The sequence below is a fragment of the Emydura macquarii genome, unplaced genomic scaffold (assembly GCF_026122565.2).
Source record: "Emydura macquarii macquarii isolate MOO-44397 ecotype Brisbane River unplaced genomic scaffold, CSIRO-AGI_Emac_v2 contig_1027, whole genome shotgun sequence".
Lineage (NCBI taxonomy): Eukaryota > Metazoa > Chordata > Testudines > Chelidae > Emydura > Emydura macquarii.
In genome coordinates, this window is record NW_027131164.1 from 19,887,325 (window position 1) to 19,906,366 (window position 19,042).

A 19,042-nucleotide genomic window follows, 5' to 3' on the forward strand; every position below is an offset into this window, starting at 1 on the left:
CAGTGCAATAGAGCCGTGAGTAGCCATAACCCAGTAGGTCTTTATTATGTGTGTATGTGTCCAAGTAAAAATGGTCACGTCTTTGTAGTATAATGTTCCCAGCACATTCAAAAAAGCGTGCAAATCCCTCCGTTAAATGTTTCTTTGGAACATCAAATGTCTTACACCCACACAAAAGTTATAGAGCGCAACCTTAGAACCTCACTGAGCCCCTTACAGTACTATCCAGATTAAACCCCTACAGAAAGTGTTGTTATGCTCCAATCGATAGGCAGTACATCTCCCAATGTCTACTATCTTCAGTCAGATGAGTTTTTATTTTAAGTTGGGAGCTATCTAGTCTGATCTGGATGATGGAGTGGATTGAACTCTCAGCAAGTTCACAGATGACACTAAACTGGGGGAAGTGGAAGATACACTGGAGAGTATGGATAGGATACAAAGTGAACTAGACAAATTAGGAGGATTGGGCCAAAACAAATCTGATGAGATTCAACAAGGACAAGTGCAGAATCCTGCACTTAGGATGGAAGAATCCCATGCACTTCTACAGACTGGGGACCAACTGGCTAAGCAACAGTTCTGCAAAAACAGACCAGGGGGTTATAGTGGACAAGAAGCTGGATATGAGTCAACAGCGTGCCCTTATTGCTAAGAAGGCTAGTAGCATATTGAGTTGCATTAGTCAGAGCATTACCAGCAGATTGAGGGAAGTGATCATTCCCCTCTATTTGGCACTGGTGTGGACACATCTGGAGTATCGTGTCCAGTTTTGGGCCCCCCATTACAGAAAGGATGTGGACAAATTGGAGAGAGTCCAGCGGAGAGCAACAATGATGATTGGGGGCTGGAGCACATGACTTATGAGGAAAGGCTGAGGAAACTGAGCTTATTTAGTCTGCAGAAGAGAAGAGTGAAGGGGGATTTTATAGTAGCCTTCAACTACCTGAAGAGGGACTTCAAAGGGGATGAAGCTAAGCTGTTCTCAGTGGTAACAGATGACAGAACTAGGAGCAATGGTCTCAAGTTGCAGTGGGGGATGTGATGAAGCACCAGAATGGGTTACCTAGGGAGATGGTAGAATCTCCATCCTTAGAGGTTTTTTAGACCTGGCTGGACAAAGCCCTGGGTGGAATGATTTAGTTGGGGTTGGTCTTGCTTTGAGCAGGGTTTGGAGTAGATGACCTCCTGGGGTGCTTTCCTACCCTAATATTCTATGATTCTATCTTTAAGGAGAGCCAATATTTTACTTTTAATTCAGATAGGGAATCCTTACAATTCTCATAATATTCACTCCCTAAGCAAATTCTAGAAATATTCCTCCTTCAATTAAGCATCAAAATCCAGTCCTTAGGAGCACTGACAATTGCAGGGTAGGTAGTCATGTCTCCTGCACTGAGATCTGCTAGAATAGAAAACGTTAGTTCACCAAATTCTACATATTTGTTATCCAATCTTAGCTAATGCCATTTCCCCTTTTTTGGCATAAGACTTCTCCATGCCTTAGTGCCCAGAGGGAGGAGATATTTATATATAATCTACCTCATTTAAGATGTCCACATTTAAGGATGATCCTGCTTTTCACCCTGGAAGCACAAGCTATGAAAATCCCATTGTAATAGGTGTGTGGATCTTAGCATGAAGAAGAATAGGAAAATTTAACTGTGCATACCTGAATTTTTCCTTTCTTCAAGTAATAATTTCCATAGATCTGGCCCACCCTGAAGACAAGTGGATCATACAGAATGGAGATGGAAAATGACATACATGGATTTCAGTTTTCCAAATATATTTAATACAATCTGTAATTTAAGAAAATAGATTTGAATTATCCTGGATATGAAAGTTATCTCAACTGGAGGGAACTTCAGAAGATGAGGCATTTCCTTGCTTTCAATGAGTGACAGGTCTGGTTCTTCCCACAAGCTGCAAGCAGGCTAAGTACTCATTGTAATATATCTTGTGGACCTTATTACTCGAAGAAAGGAAACTTTCAGGTAACCATGGATACATTTTCCCTATCGATTCTCTTGACCAGAGACAATTAACTGACTTTCCACAGAGCCCGGTAGGCCTCCCTTGCACCAGGAGCCAGTGGACAGCCAGTGCTTACCGCCACCAGGAACTTACTTGAGTCAAAAGGGAGAGCTGTTGATTTCCTAATGAGAGACACAAGCCCTCTGCACTGAGCTCCAGTGCCACCTCCCAGGTGAGACGTGTGGTTTCTAAAACAAAGCACCACTAGAGGGCTCATAGATTATTCAAAGGGGTGCTAATCAGTTCCTGTAAACTACATGCTGAACACTTGCAGCTCCTACAGCCAGAATCCAAGCAGGTGTATCTGAGCAGTTCTTTGCCAGTGTATCAAGTTACTATTGTAATCAGTGCTCAGCACTTCTCAGGATCAGCTTGGGCCCTGCCTCTGTGAATCTTTAGGGAAATTTACCTTTTCTGTAATCACAGTTTTATGACTACTTCCTCCCTTATAACTTAGTTCCAAAGCTGTAATTCACAGTACAGTGTGTGATTTTTGAGATTTACACCAATGTGTGCAGTCCCTATGAAGAGCAGATAGTATTAGAACACTGCCGCTTTTATTGAAATTGTTTCATTAAGCTTGCCTTTATTACATGTGAATTACATTTCCTCCCTTTTTAAAGTTTGAAATAAGAATAATGAATATCTTATCAAATATGGTGTACAAATATGGTATTACATCAGGAACTGTGTCAACCTAGAGCTGTGTGAAATATTACACACTCAAAATTTGACTACCAAGTTTGTGAAGGTTCCGTGAAAATAAACAATTTAGTGTGAACAATTCTGTCAGCAAAAATGTAGCCAAAGTTAAGACACTAATTTTGAAGCAGCTTTTTGCAGTGCATTTCAGATTTTTTAACTGTGCTTAGTCACATAGTGGAAGCCAAAAGAGTCAAACTCGTCACCATGGTATCTGATTATGGTATTCTGGTAACTAGATTGGGTGACCTACCCCTACGTTCAGAAAGGTCAGCAGAGGCCATTCTGACATTGTATACTTTCACTAATCCAATGAGAAAAAATAGAATATCTGCTTTCACAGTCCTGAGCCAAGTAGCTTCCCTAGTAATTGCTTGAAAACTGATGACAAAGGGTTATATCTCTACTCCAGAACCCTGGCAGCTGATGACAGCAGTAAGGAATAATTATGTGCCTCTTCCTATAGCACTGTGGAGAATTCCATCACACCTATGTCTTTTCATTCTTGATTAATACAAAATACTCGAATTTGAAACTTCTTTAGAGACTAAAATAAGAAGTTAAAAATGAAAATCTGGAAGAAGGGTAAAGGAAAGAATTAAAGCACAGTATGTGGTTTCAAATAGGTTGTTCAACTAATATCTCTGATACAATTAAAAAAATAATAAAGAGAAGTAAGCATATTTTGGAAATTTAAATTTTTTCTGTACTATACCAGAAAATGTGGTAAACTTTGTGTTTTCTAGTATCTAAAAGAAATGGTAAGAGAACTCACATTACAAAATATAAAAAGTAAGTAGTATCGTTTATAACAAATATTCAGAACAAGTGGATTAATAACAAAAAATATTTTTAAAAGAAAGATGTCAAAAGACACAGTGGTAATCATTCCAGTTTTTTCAATATACCATCTATGCTAACTAATTATCGTTAAAGCTGCATTAACTATAAAGTGATTGTTGCCATTTCAGAACTCTATGTTTGTAGTAAAGAATGTTATTAGATTGATAAAAATCTTACTAAATAGGTCTCCAATGCTGCGAACACTTATGCATGTGAGTAATTTTGGTATTCCCATACATAAAGTTACTCATGAATAAATGTTTGCAGGATCATGAACTTAAATATGTACAATAACATTAACTTTTAATCACATACACATGTCACAGCTGGGCTATTGCTAATCAGTTTGTTACAGTTTAAATGACTATTAGTCTTATCATTATTGACAGCTTTTTCCTGTGAAACCACAGAGAATATTTCAGTGGTATATAATTGCTTTTCTGTAACTTCCCTCTGCCTCTCCAAATTGTCCTCAAGTTGTAATAGGGAAAACTTACAATAACATTCATGTAAGATATTTGACATTTATATTGCAACTGGGATTGATTAGTTTCACACACCAGGGAAACTACTGGCTTGAAATATGCAGAATATGAAACATCAATGCCACCATATACCAGTGCATTCTTTACTTTGCATGTTAAAAAAATGTTTAATTGCTGGACAAGTTTGTAATTCTGGAAATATCAAACTTGTACGATGAAAACAGAGTATGATTAAAATTAAAGACATTCTTAATGTCCGGCAATGTTGTATGAAGATTTTGTGCGATATATTTATAGGTAATTATCTTTCTCTCTTTCCATCTCAATGTCTGTCCCATAGTTTAGACTTTAATACACTGCTAATAATCTCTAATGACTATTATGACATTATTGGGTAAAAAAATGGGTGAATTTCAAAAGTTTTTGAAGTTTGGTTTGGAGAACAGTTTGAGTCCTAACCTTCTGAACTTCTTCCTATAGTGAAATATTTCATCATGTGTTCTGATGCTAGCCTGATTATTTCTCTGGAAAGAAGATTTTTTCCTGCATTAACTTTAGCTAACATTTTTACCTCAGATAAACAACATATACTGGTGTTATTGCCAAAGAAACAAAAGAGCAACATTATGTTTTATATATATATATATATATATATATATATAATTGGATGAGAATTTTCTGACTGTCCAAACCTTGCTTTTTCCATATAGCTATAGAAATATAAAATCACCAATTGTAGAAACAGGAATTTTATTTTATTTACAGAACAAACATGAAAACCTTTATTTGAATCACTTTAGAAGTTCTCATTGCCATTAACTGTGCAATAGCTTAGTATTTTTACATCACAACTTTTATATCCATTTAGTTTGAGGGTAAAATCTGACATGGCTTTTAGCTGTGATTCTCACAAGGAAAATTCCTTAGGTATTGAAGTCTGCAGTAGGGTCAGGGGAGCATAAGGCTTCCCTGGTCTGTCCACTTACTTTAGTGTAATTGGAAAAAAAATGAGTTAACTTTTTTCTCTTATAAACATTGTAAATAAAATCCAGGTAGTGTTTGAATTCTTCTCCTGAATCAACTCTAGCAACAATAACTCTAATCTCTCTTCTGCATCTAAGAGGGCTCCTAACATAATCCATGCCTTTGGAGGATGATAAAGAAAGAAAAAGTTTAGAGTAAGTCATGCTAAAAATAAATATGACGTCTTTGGCTTTACAGAAAAGAAAAGATGGAGTCACATATCTTGGTGTGATATGATCAGCAACATAGATTATAAAGCCAGAAGAGACCACATCCAAGTGACACATAAAACACATAAAGCAGTCCGCCAAAGACAGTGAACTGAAAATACTTCAGAGGGGATTGCATAGAGAATATAACTAGGTCAATCAACTATCTTCCTGTTATAAACCTGTAATAATATTTTTCTTTTATATGCCATCTTTCATCCAGAGATATTAAAGTGCTTTACACAGGTGAGTAAGCATTAGCCCAATTTTACAGATGGGGAGATTGAAGTACAAAGAGCTTAAGTGACATATCCAGTTTCACAGAAAGTCACTGGCAGAACTGGGAACAGAACTTTGTTCTTCCAATGCCAAGAGAGTCACTATCTGCTTCCTAGTTCCCTTCCTGGTATAACTGGCTTAAATTATTTCCTTTGGCATGCTGATGCAACTATCCTGGCCGGCATGCTGATGGGGGTAGATCCAACTCTCTTCCCACTTTCTGCCTGCCCACTTGCCACTGATCCGTATTGGTGGAGGAGCAGTGGTTCTATAGATTCTGCTTCCCATCCCAGGTTATTACCTTTGATGTTGCTAATCAGTGCCAGGGACCAAAAGGGCACTTAGCTCTGAATGAGAACATTAACTGGCATTAACCTTTCTTGGAGCAGAAGAAGACTCAAAATTGAGATTTCTAATTCATTACACAGATTTGTACAAAGATGTCAACCATGGCTGCAGAAAAATTTGTCTGGATTTTTTTCTCCTTAGCGAGTTATGCATTTACTTATAACTATAATATGAAATGTACATGTTTAAAATACATATCACATTCTGTACTTTCAAATTTAATTTGAATCTAATATTGAATTTTATTGACATGTTTGAATCTAAAACTATACAAAGCAATTAAAAGATGCAATTTGGTCTAGAATTTCCAACGGCTTATTCTATAAAATTAATTAGCATTATAATGTAACAGTTTTTCATTTTATTTAATTTCATTCATACAGTTATTAAAGAATGATATAAATATACTCATTTTCATTGCATGGACTCACCCTGATTACAATGCTGTGAGAAATATCTTAGTTATGTTCAAAATTTTCAGTATTACTTTTCTGCCAAAATCAACCTTAACTATAAAAGAAGACGACTCCCTGCATGTAACACTTACACTGGGTTATTAGTGGTTTGTAGTATGAACACTGTTAGTGTCTCAGCTAACACCTTTAAACAATTTACAGCTTACTGTGTTTCCATTTTATGTAGGTTTTTGGTCACAGGGTCCCAGGGTTTTCTAGGTATATTGAAAAATTAATAACTAGCTAAAAGTTAAGAACTATAGATCTTATTTTCTCCAGAGGGAATCTAGCTGCTATCTTGAGCTTTACTAGCAAATGGAGAAAGAGAATGAATAGCTCTGGAGGTGACTGATACACGTTTTAAGAGTTTGAAAGTTATTAGCACTCTCCATCTTTCATCTGTGTTCTCTATTAACATCCACAAAATGTATTGTCTTGTTCCATTGTTGTGCATTCTTTAAAAAGTTGTCATCTGTGCTACATATCATTGTTAAACTTGGAAAAATATATCAGTCTTGGTAACTTCAACATGTCAAATCCTTTTAAAAACAGCTCCAGGTAAAATGGCATGAGCACAGTGTCATATGTTATTAATTACATTATAATTGCTTAATCTTTTTACTACTAGAGATCATTCAGACTAGTCTGTACCAGATTTAGGAATCATTTGATTTTTTAAAAAACATTTTATTTTGATTAAATACCAGTTCCCTATTAGTACCAGTTCCCTATTATAATTCTACCAATGTATCGTTTTGTTTCTTTTAGTAACGAAAATGAACCTTGACTGTATTGTGTTTGCCCAGGTAGGAGGGTAAAACTCTGACATATAAGACATGTACTAGGTTTTTGGAACTTGGAATTGCATACCACTGAGGGTCATACAGTAAATGGGAAATGAAAAATTGGGTAATTACTAAAAATAGTAAGAAAGCCTTATTGAAAAGTAGAGCTGGTCAAATACCAAAATTACATGTTTGTGAATAATTCATAAATACAAAAGTTCCCATCTGATATGACCATAGTAGAGCCTATTTGTGTGCATTTGACAATGCTACTTTAAAGGCTGTTTAGATTATTTATCTAAAAAACATATATACAGGATCAAATGTATATCCATATGATAGAGATTTTGCAAACTCTGCATTATTAATGATTATTATTATTATTATTTAAATCTTATATAATCTCTAATAGAAGTGCAGGAGAGATTACATAACAGACCATAATGACTCCTTCAAATAAAGAATTGAATCAAAAAGGATAAACTGGTCACAAAGGGAAGAGAAAATAAGTCTCCTACTAACTAATCATGTCTTTCCTTTCTAGAGCCAATGCGGTTGGTAGATCCTTCTCCCACTAAGTACATATCTCATAGCTTATGGGGTCAGTCCACCTCCTTTTCTTCCTACATTGAGTCTCTGATCTGTGCTGAATAGCTCCACAGAATAATTCAAGGGAGTAAACTGGACAACAGCTGTGCTACAGCCTATATGGATGAGGAACAGAGTAAACATTTAGAAGATAAATGTTGTGAAACCAAAACTGGACTTTACCTATTTAATTCTTTCTTCTTTTAATGAAACCTTATTTTTACATTGTGTTGGTAATGGCACTTGCTAATTATAAAGCATTCTGTGTATTCAGTTAAAGACGTTCACTCCTTTTGTAATGTTTCCTATCCATATAATTTGATCAGTCAACTCCTGATTGTGTCTCCTAAAAGGTTATGATTCTGTTTCTATTTCCCTGTCAAGCACTGCCTGCTATTCCAGTAATCTTCTGCTCCTGACCTTTTAAAGAAGCTATTACCGTACCATAATTGTAACCAGCATATTATTACTTCTCATATATAGTAATCTAATTGGGAAGCATATATAGCTGATAGAGCTGCAGCTGATAATGATCTTGTAAGAAAGCAAAAATTACTAACCTCACAGAGGAAAGTGAAAACAAAAATGTTGTGGTTAGTCTCATGACTCTGTCTTCTATATACCCGTATTTTTTACCATTGTGGTATGTAGTCCTTATTCCTTGCTATCTCTTCACTTGTTCTGTTTGTTGGAAGTCCTACAGTGATAGGCAGATGGTGATGGGAACAGAAAGAGGATGGTGCTGTGGGTCCCTAGTCACAAATCTGCACACTGGCAGTGTGAGAGTGATGGTCATTCAGCATTGACTCTGAGTGATATTAGCATCTATATCCTTCTTGTGCAACAGAGCAGTGCTCTTTAGGGATAGCATTGCTCTTCCCAGTTCAGGGAAGGGGGAGAAAAGGATTCCTAAACATTGTTCATTCCATGATTGATGTGCTAGTGTCCCACAACTAGCTGGTAATCCAATTGTTTGGTAGAAATCAAGATCACACACAAAGAACACTGAACTCTCCATCCTGGAATGTCCACACTCTTTTTGATGATGCTGGTGGGCTCAAAAGGTGCACTGCACTCATCAGAAGAGAACTTGCCCAATACCACATCGATATAGCTGCACTGAATGAAACATGTCTCTCAGGCGAATTCCATCTTGAAGAGGTTGGTGCTGGATAGATGTTCTACTGGATAGGCAAGTCCACAGAGAGAGCCATCTACTGGGGTGAGCTTTGCTATTTGGACATCTATCTCACCAGCTTGCAAAGAAAAATGTATGAAAACAATTATTTGTGAATTATTGTTCACTAATTGTGCTCTATTGGCCCATAACCTCAGGACATGCAGTTGCTCACTGATTGCTTTGCATATTCAACAAAACATTTTGACTTACCGATCAACCTAAAGAAGACAGAAGTCATGGTCCAGCCTCAACCAGTACATACAGCAACTACTCCAGTTGTATCTATTGTCGATGTACCACTCAAAGTTGTTGACCATCATTGCTACCTAGGCAGTATCATTTCATGAGATGCAATGACTGACAATGACATTACAAAACACATTAACCCAGCCAGCAATACCTTCGCAATTTCAGTGTCATCTCTGGAATGAAAACTATCATACTGAAGAAAACTGTGTCATATTGTGCCATTGTCATCACCATAAGCTAAAAATAGAGCACATTTGCCTACAACTGTCTTCACCTATGGCACTTGCAGATAGGGCTGCAGTTCCAGAATTGGTTTTTGGCCTCATCTCAGGACCCACATAAGTGACTGTAGCTCATCCTTGAACTCCATGGGAAACGTCATCATCAATATAAAAAAAAGTGTAATGAAATCCTGCTTATTCCAGATACAGTTTCTTGTTTTCTTATGATCATCTGCTTATTTATTTCTTCATTAAAATGACATATTTATATTTTCTTGGTGTTAAGACAACCTTGTCACCTTTGCTGTTTAATTTTGGGTCAACACCTGAAGTTTATATGTATAGCCCAAACAATCAGAGAGGTCCACAAGTTCTTATCACAATTTCTCCTCCTCATTCATGGCCCTGGCAAAAGAATTTAGTTCCCTTCCTACATCTACCAGGTCTCATCTATGGAGAGTATCCAGGGGGTCTGTTCCCCTCCTCGGACAGCTAGCCTCCTCTGCACTGAATGACTCAAAGGCTTACTGATCCTCAAGGGATATGATTATCAGAGGTCACATGAAAGAAAGGGGAAATATTATTAATTCTGTGATTTTTGTAATCCATGTATTGTGGGACAAAATTATTAATTTGTAATATTATTGGGTGAGTTCCTGGCCTCACTGAAGGCAATGGCAAAACTCCCATTGATTTCAGTAGGACTAGGATTTCAGTATAGAGACCCCAAATGTGCAGGGTGTTTTAAATAAATATAATCACATAGGGACAACTTCCTGAATGCCTGTAAATCATATTAGATACTACAGCAGAGCCCAATGGGGTCCAGTAGCTTGGAAGACGAGAGCAGCTGTCCTCAGAGGACTGAAGAGGACTTGTGCTGATGAACATTCATTGCTGTTATCAAGGCCAGGTAGCAAGCAGGATTTGAGAATACAGCTAGCGTTTGCAGCACCTGGAGGAGAGTAAGAGGTAGTTAAGTACTTACTATAAATTATATGCAAACTATACTTGCCATACTGCAATAGAACTTGTACTCCCAATATTTATCCAGAGATTTTCCTTCTCACTGACTGCAAGGAAATTTCAGATAAAAAATACTCAGTGTGATTGTTGTTTATAAGGTTGTTCAATCTGTGGATCATGTCTCAATGGCTGCTGCTTCTGTGCTGAAATAGAAAGAAGCTCAGGCCTGGTCTACACTGGCAACAGAGGTCGACGTAACATCACTTACATTGATCTCCTAAAGCCTGCGTCTACACTGGCAAGGTAGTTCCATCGACTTAAAGCACGGCAAAAGTCGACATAATAAAACCACCACCGCAAGTGGCATAGCGCGTCATTCAAATTTCATGGGTTGATTTTGCATCAGTGTAGACAGGGTGTAATGTAATCTGATGTTAATGGCCTCCGGGAGGTATCCCAGAATGCCCCGTTGTGACCGCTTTGGACATTCATGCTCTATTGTTACATGGACACGCAAACTGGAAATGGCCCCTCCCCTCATGCCCCGGGAAAATTTGAATTTTCATTTCCTGTGCAGCCAGCATGGAGAGAGCTTTGTAGCTGAACTCATCATGGCTACTGCAAAGCCCAAACACGCTCCAGCATGGAGTCGAACAGAGGTCTTAGATCTCATTGGTCTGTGGGGCGAGGGGCCCATTATGGCTCAGTTCAGAGCTTGCAAAAGAAATTTGGACATTTATGAGAAGATATCCCACGGCATGTTGGAGAAGGGGCACAACAGGGATGTGCAGCAGTGCCGCGTGAAAATCAGAGAGCTACGGCATCATATCAAAAAGCCAGGGAAGCTAACAGCCGTTCTGGCTCCTCACTCACAACATGCCACTTCTACAAGGAGCTGCATGCAATTCTTGGTGGCGACCCCACCACGGTGCCGCCACGCAGCATCGATACCTCCACTGCATCCCAGTCCAGGGAGAATGATGAGGATTCTGTGGACGAGGAGGAGGAGAGCAGGGTTCAGGAGAACAGGGTGTCCATTCTTCTAGACAGTCAGGACCTATTCCTGACCCCAGAGCAGTCCAGCAACACACAGAACAGCAATAATGATTCTGGGGAAGGCACATCTGGTGATTTTTTTTCTTCTTAGCAGTTATGTCCTTTTAAATGGGGGGAAGGAGATTTCAGGGGATTAGCGGACTTTACTGGGGGGTTACTCTCGGAACAGGTTATTTATGTGCAGAGGTAGGCTCCAAGAATCATCCCTTGATATCTCAAGAAACTTTCATGTAGGTAATCTGTTATCCTTTGCACAAGGTTTCGAGGGAGGGCAGCCTTGTTTCTTCCTCCAAGGTAGGATACTTTGCCACGCCACGCTGCAATCAAGGGAGCCGGAATCATTGCGGAACACAGCATAGCAGCATAATGGCCAGGCTGGTACCCTGCTGCATGCAACAAATCTCCCCTTTCCTCATGCATTACCCCCAGGAGACTGATATCGCTCATGGTCACCTAGGGAAGACAGTGCATGTTTAAAGAACCCGAGCAACATAGCCGATACCCTGTACCACTCAAGTCCCCTTTTTATTGGGCTCCTGGGTCACTTAAATAATTTTGCAAAGGTATCTGACAAGACTATTAACCCGCCCTCGCTGTCCTCAGCTACACTGTGGCCACCTCGTCCCAAAACAGTTATCTTAATTAAATCGTGGTGCCTGGTCAGCCCTCTCATACAGGACATTTGAAATGAGCTTTTTAGAGATAATTAATCCTCTCTATAGCAGAGTAAAGTGACCCTGGCTTATCATCTCTGTAACGGCACAGCAAGCCGACCTTTCTGAGATGCTCGTAATGGAGCCTTGTGCACAGTAAGAGGAGTATTTTATACATTTTATACAAATACAATGTATTTTATACTTTGTTGAATTTGCTTCAGTTTTCTGTGTCTTCTAACAACGGCAACGTTGTGCATGTCTTTTCTTTCTGTAGACACCTCGGTCTTGGCACCCCCCTCTAGAACTTCTGCAGAAAGAAAGACTAACGCAAATCAGAAAGAGGGGGAAAAAAATCGAGGAACAACATGTTTAGCGAGCTCATGAACGCCTCCGCGGCCGCTGAGATAGAGCTCCGACCATGGAGGCTGACCTTGTCCCAGAACATGGACAGGGAGAATCGTAGAGCAGTGCAGGAGCATAAACACAGTACCACACAGGAGATGCTGTGAATCATGCGCGATCAGGCAGACATGCTCAGGCAGCTTGTGGAGCTTCAGGAGGAGCGGTGGCCAGATAGAGTCCCGCTGCAGCCCCTCCAGAATGCTCCTCCATCTATGGCTTTGCTGCCCTCCCCCACCTCCACCCCCAAGTGGTCTTGGAGGAGAATGGCCAGGCTGCAGTAAGTGGTGCACTCCACCACGGTGGAGGCAAGCAGAAAGCAGTGACGGCCACGCTGACAGCTGTCCTGCAAGCAACCATGCTACCCCATGAGACTGTGAATGAACACTCGCCCCCCACCCCCACCGAATTGAATGTTCATAAATAAAAGTTTTGCATAATTTAAGTACATGTCTCTTTATTAATTCATAGCTTGTTTGGGGAGGGCTTTGGAGGGTACTGATATCGATGGTGGGGGGATGGTAAGCAAAGGCACAAAACATACAGAAATAGAAATCATTACTGCATCTCATTGCAAAACCTGGTTTTCAATGCTTCCCAAAGGCAAAGCGCTCCACAGTTGTCTCTGAGCATATTGTTGCCATCTGGCTGCTCAAAATTGGTGACCAGTCTTTCTGCCTCCACAGCCCAACTCTGGGGGAACCTTTCCCCCTTCACTTCACACACATTATGAAGAACACAGCACGCAGATATAACTGATGGGATGTTCTTTTCACTCATGTCCAGCCTAGTAAGGAGACTTCTCCATCTGGCCTTTAAACACCCAAATGCACATTCCACCACCATTCTGCAAGTTATTAGCCTGTTATTAAAATGCTCCTTGTTGCTGTCAAGGTGCCCAGTGTATGGCTTCATCAGCCAAGGGATCAAGGGATAAGCAGGATCCCCACGGATCACTATTGGCATTTCCACACCCCCAATGTGAATTTTTTGGTCTGGGAAGAAAGTGCCCGCCTGCATGTTAGAAAACAGCCCTGAGTTCCTAAATATGAGTGCATCATGCACCTTTCCAGACCACCCAACATAGATGTCGATGAAACGACCCCTGTGATCCACAAGGGCCTGCAGCACCATGGAAAAGTACCCCTTGTGGTTTATGTACTCTGTTGCTAGGTGTGCAGGCGCTAAGATAGGGATGTGTGTGTCATCAATGCCCCCCCCCCCCGCAGTTTGGGAACCCCATCGTGGCAAACCCATCCACTATGTTCTGCATGTTTCCCAAAGTCACTAACCTTTGAAGCAGAAGTCTATTGATCGCCCTGCACACTTGAATCATGGCAACTCCCAATATACATTTACCGACTCCGAACTGATTCCCAACCGAGCGGTAACAGTTGGGGGTTGCCAGCTTCCACAGAACGATGGCCACTCGCTTCTCCATCATCAGAGCTTGTCTCAAGCGAGTATTCATGTGCTTCAGGGACAGGACCAGCTCAGTGCAAAGTTCAAGGAAAGTAGCCTTTTGCATACAAAAGTTCTGCAGCCACTGGTCATCATCCCACAGCTGCATAATGATGCAGTCCCACCAATCTGTGCATGTTTCCCAGAACCAGAACCGGCACTCCATGGACTGCAGATGATGCGTTACGGCCTGCAGCAATCGGGAATTGTTCCGCTCAATGTCTTGTAGCAGGGCAGCCTCAGTAACATCACTTTCGTCTGTGCTTCAGGTTCTCACTCTTCTTTGAAAATACTCAAGGATAAGCCAAAATGTATTTGTGATGCTCACAATAATAGTATAGAGTTGAGCTGGCTCCATGTCTCTGCAGCAATGGCAAGCACGCGGCATAAACAAACAGTGCGAAAACCGGTTTTCTGTTTCTTTGGGGCAAGAAGGGAGGGGGAAGGAGAGTTGCATCATGCAACAATAAAACTCGTCCCAACAGTCCCCGCGGCTAGTTGCACTGTGGGATAGCAACTCACAGTGCACTGCTTTGAATGTCAGCACAAGCGTGGCAAGTGTGGATGCACAAGCCCAGCGCAAGGAGCATGGTGTGGACATGCTCTAGCGACTTCTAAAAATTGGTGGGTGAAAGTCGATTTTAAGTAAGTCGACTTCACTCTGCAGTGTAGACATAACCTTCAAAATGTTTATATTAGAGACTCCAATGTTCCAAAGTTTCATATTCTGGGATTGACATTTCTCCTAAAGTTGATCTAAATGAATTACAAGAGATTCTTAGAATGATTTATTCCCAGAAAACATACTATAATCTTGCAATGCTGTATTATACAGGTAAGGCTGGAAAATAAGAAAGTTTCCTTTATCTTCTCGCTGTCAACACATTAAAATGATAGATAGCAGTTATTGTTTGTGCCATTTCTGATGTAAGAGACAATGTAGGGAAATTCTTCCTATGCATATGATTTAAAGTTTAATAGGTATGTGGGTGAAAACTTACTTACCTGATTCTTTATTGCTTTGGATTCTGTGTAAATATATGTATATAAAGTGTGTTGTAGGCATGCGAATAACAAAGATGAAGATAAGGTATCCAAATGTGAAATCTGCAATTAAAACAGAAAATAGCATCAAAAGAACGACTGAACCACATGAGATTGACTTTGGTCCAACATTAGTGCAATTCAACTTAGTTAAATAGGAAAGGGTTATCACTCATTAACAAACTGCTATTCATTGTATAAAATAATATTGAACCATTCTACAACATGTTGAGGAATAATGTAATAATATCTTGCAAATGGAAGGACTAGTTGAAATGAGTCACTTATTATACATCAGTGAGGATCAGTACTATAGGAGGAACACAAAACATCTAAACAAAATCAAGAACACTAGAATTCTGTTTTTTTGAAAACATCCTGCTCATTAGAACACAAACACACACACCAGTTGCTGACAATGGAAAACTTCAGGTGGTGATTCCAACCTAGTGGCAAGTTATAGTTTAGAAACCAAGAAGTGGCTATGTCATCAAAGAGCCACTGAGTTCAGAGATAGTAGTTACTGAGAGTTTTCCAGCAAGAAGCAAAATAATCCTCTCAACTTTTAGGTGGTTAAAGTCATGTACCCTGACTTCTCCCTAACTAATATGTCTCTATTTGTGTGTTTTTTAATTGGCTGCATCAGTATGTGATTATTATTTTTAGTTGGCATGATGCTTGCATATAATTTTCCAAAACACCCACACAATCACTAAAAGAATACTAAAGGCATGAGTCAGATACTGGCCCTTGCTATGTGACCAAGGTATTAACATTTTGTAACCTTAGTCTACCTCCTAAAATTTGGACTAGGAAATAAAGACTTCTCCTGTTAGCACTCCACGGCATCACACTCTCTTTACAGGAGGTATAATAATCACAGAAAGATTGTATATACTTCCTATAATAGTTGATTCAAACCTTTTGATCTCTTTTGATACATTTGTATTGATAATAGCATATCACTTGAAAAATAAAGTTTGTTATATCCAATTTTTATAAGATTAAGAACATCTAATTCTCCTCCTCCACCCACAAGTATCCTCATTTACTGAACTGTCCCAGGACCAGGATAGTAGGATAAGCTTGTCTTAATGATTTTGAAGTAGCCAGAAATATACTTAGCGTATCAGACACTTTGGAAAAATTACAGCTAAAATAATGAGAAACAGCTAGTCCATGAACTTCAACATGTGTTTTCAGCAGATCAGTTAGATCCAATAGCTTCACTAGGCCCATTCCCTTAGTCTTTTACCTTATATTTTCTATCTTGCATTTTACTGTATAATAAAATATTTCATATTCTTCTCCCATTGTTGTAATTGATGCCATTGGGGTGGACATGTTGGTTACCACCAGCAGCAGTTTAGTCTTCCAATTGCTACTTACAGAACTTAGTTCAGATGCATCAGTATTTCAGTTCCTGTGATAAAATAATGTCCTGATTACTTTGTGTTTATCAGGTCAACTAACTTGAATAGACATATCATATCACTCCTGAGATGTTTGTGGACATTATTATTTCACTAAACTTTCTAGCAGTACTTATGTCCTGTGAGACTATTATCTACTTAAGTGGATTCATAGTTCTTTATTCTGGGCAGACAATCTGAATTACAATTTACTAGAATTTCAGAATTCTAGATAATAAAAACTCCTCTATCTGACTTTGAAATATTATTGACTTCTGATTTATTCCAATATGTTATTAAGATTCAGATTTCTGAGTCTTCTGTTCTGTCATTGGTCAGAAATAATTTGAATAAATGTCTCATCTGTTTATATTTGGTGTTTTACATTCACATGAATGAATTTGAAGTTCACTGACATGTCTGATATATTCATCTTTTCTAAAATTTGCAATCCTGCAAACCTAAACACAATCAGGACATGGTTTAAGCTTGTATTATTAGTGCATCTACAATTTCTACACATTTTTTTAAAACTGCAGCAATAACCAATGCATCATCCAATGAAAGGGAGGTAGAATTTATCATGAGAGTTGTCAGATAGAAGCAAATATCTTACAGAGATTTATTAAAGGACATGATAATGACAACCTTACCATCTATCCTGGAAGGCTTCCTTGTCCTATTAGTTGGTACTGTTATGTGACATGTCTAAGCAAGCAATGAGTCAGTGCCTTTAAGTTTGTGGAATGTATCTCTCAGAAATTATGACTAAAATTTCATTTCTCAATCAGAGCATGACTCATGATTTCCAGTGAATGTGGTGACTTATAATCTTCTGATTTATTTGTTCTTCAAACATGTCAGTTAAACTTGTCAGACTTGTCATTTTTGTTGGTAGATCATACCAGAAGCCTTGGTTTCTAAGTATAAAATGCCATGGGGACATGTTGAAGACCTAGTATATCTGAACAGGAAGGAGGGCAGCATGAAATGCAGTGGACTCCACACATGAGAGCTCTTCGAAAAACGAAACAGTTGCCAACATGATCCTTGGGGTTGTCTCTGACTCTGAAAGAAACAATGCAGCGCTCTCAGTGTATTCTATCCACCTCTGCCTTGCCCTGTTACAGGGCTAACAGACAACACCTTGTGATTGATGGTATCCAAGTTTTGCTGAGAAATCTAATGAAAACAACATAAACACCCAACCTCTACTCTTTGCCCAGAGCGATAATCAGGCAACTTGTAAAATACAGTGATAGCTGTCATGGAAATACTAAATTATAATACACTGAAATGAGATCAGGATCTAGGCCTCAGTATATCAGAAAATTTATAAAATTTGGTCATTATTTGTAATGTGTTAGCACTGGGATTTTTTGGGGGGCAGTGGGGTTGTAGTTGTTTTAAGGACACTACCAAATTGAAATCGATGCTATATAAAACTGAGTTTAAAAGCAGTTTCAGTAAATAAAAGTAATTTCTGCACCTAAAATTGGGGAAATTTACTAACTAATTCATTGTATAGGGAAAATTGTGAAACTGACAATATAGAAAGTGCTATCAAATGTGCACAGAGTGCAGAGACTAAAAATAGAACATGTTTTTCCCCTCCAATTTTTTCAGTTATAATAATTTTGTAGATTTCATGTAAGAACAGTAGACAAAGTAACTTCAGAGAGAAGTAGGATTTTTAAGTTGCTGGTTGTCATGGGGCAGGGTTCTCTCACCCTCGATTCTTAATGCAAATGGTTCCCTCACACACATCGGTGACAAGTTCAACATTAAGTGCTTTATGAATGTTTGTTCCCCACAGCATAAGGCTTTTCCCCAAGCCTTTACCTGCTACCAAGGCATAGGTCAGGAATGGGGAGGGAGGAGGGGAGTGAAGGTGAAGGGAAAGAGAGAACTCTCACCTCTATGAGATCTTTCACTTTTTCTGGTCCTTCCTTCCAGCCTTCCCCGCCCATCCTCCTGTTTCTTCCTGTCTCTCTTTTAACCAGCCTCAGCTGATGAGCTGAATCTCCTTGTTGATTGGTTAGTCACCTGGTACTTAATCAATTGTCTTATCACATTGGCTCATGTGGGGATGCTTACCAAGTGCACAAAGTGGTGAGTCAGTTTTAAGCTATTCACACTGTGTCACGCTGGTATTTAAATATGTGTACACAGGGGTAGATTGCCCCTTTACATCTCACCCTGGGTAAATACGTATTGCCCCAAAAAGAGCCCACTGAAGGAACTCAATTCCTTTCCTGCTCCCCTTTTGCCCTGGGAGAAGAGGATCTGCTACTGGTACTAGCTGTGCTGCCTGGTACATTGTAGGGTTTGAGCCAAGCTCTTTCCTTTCATAGATCCTTGTTGCCCTCTCCATCCACCTAAGCAGAAAAATAAGTACTGGGTGAACAGCCACTGCTCTACCCTATGCCTGCAGAGAAGGCTATACAAGAGAATGTGTTTGGCCTTACAGGGATTTGACCTGCTGTGGACAGGGACAAAGAGCCATGCTGTATCAGTGTGGGTTATGCACTTCACCTGGTCAGGGTAAGTCTACACTGGAGTTGGGGGTATAATTTCTGCTCAGACCAACATACACATGCTAGCTCTGATTGAGTATATACCAAGAGTTTCAGATGAGTTCATA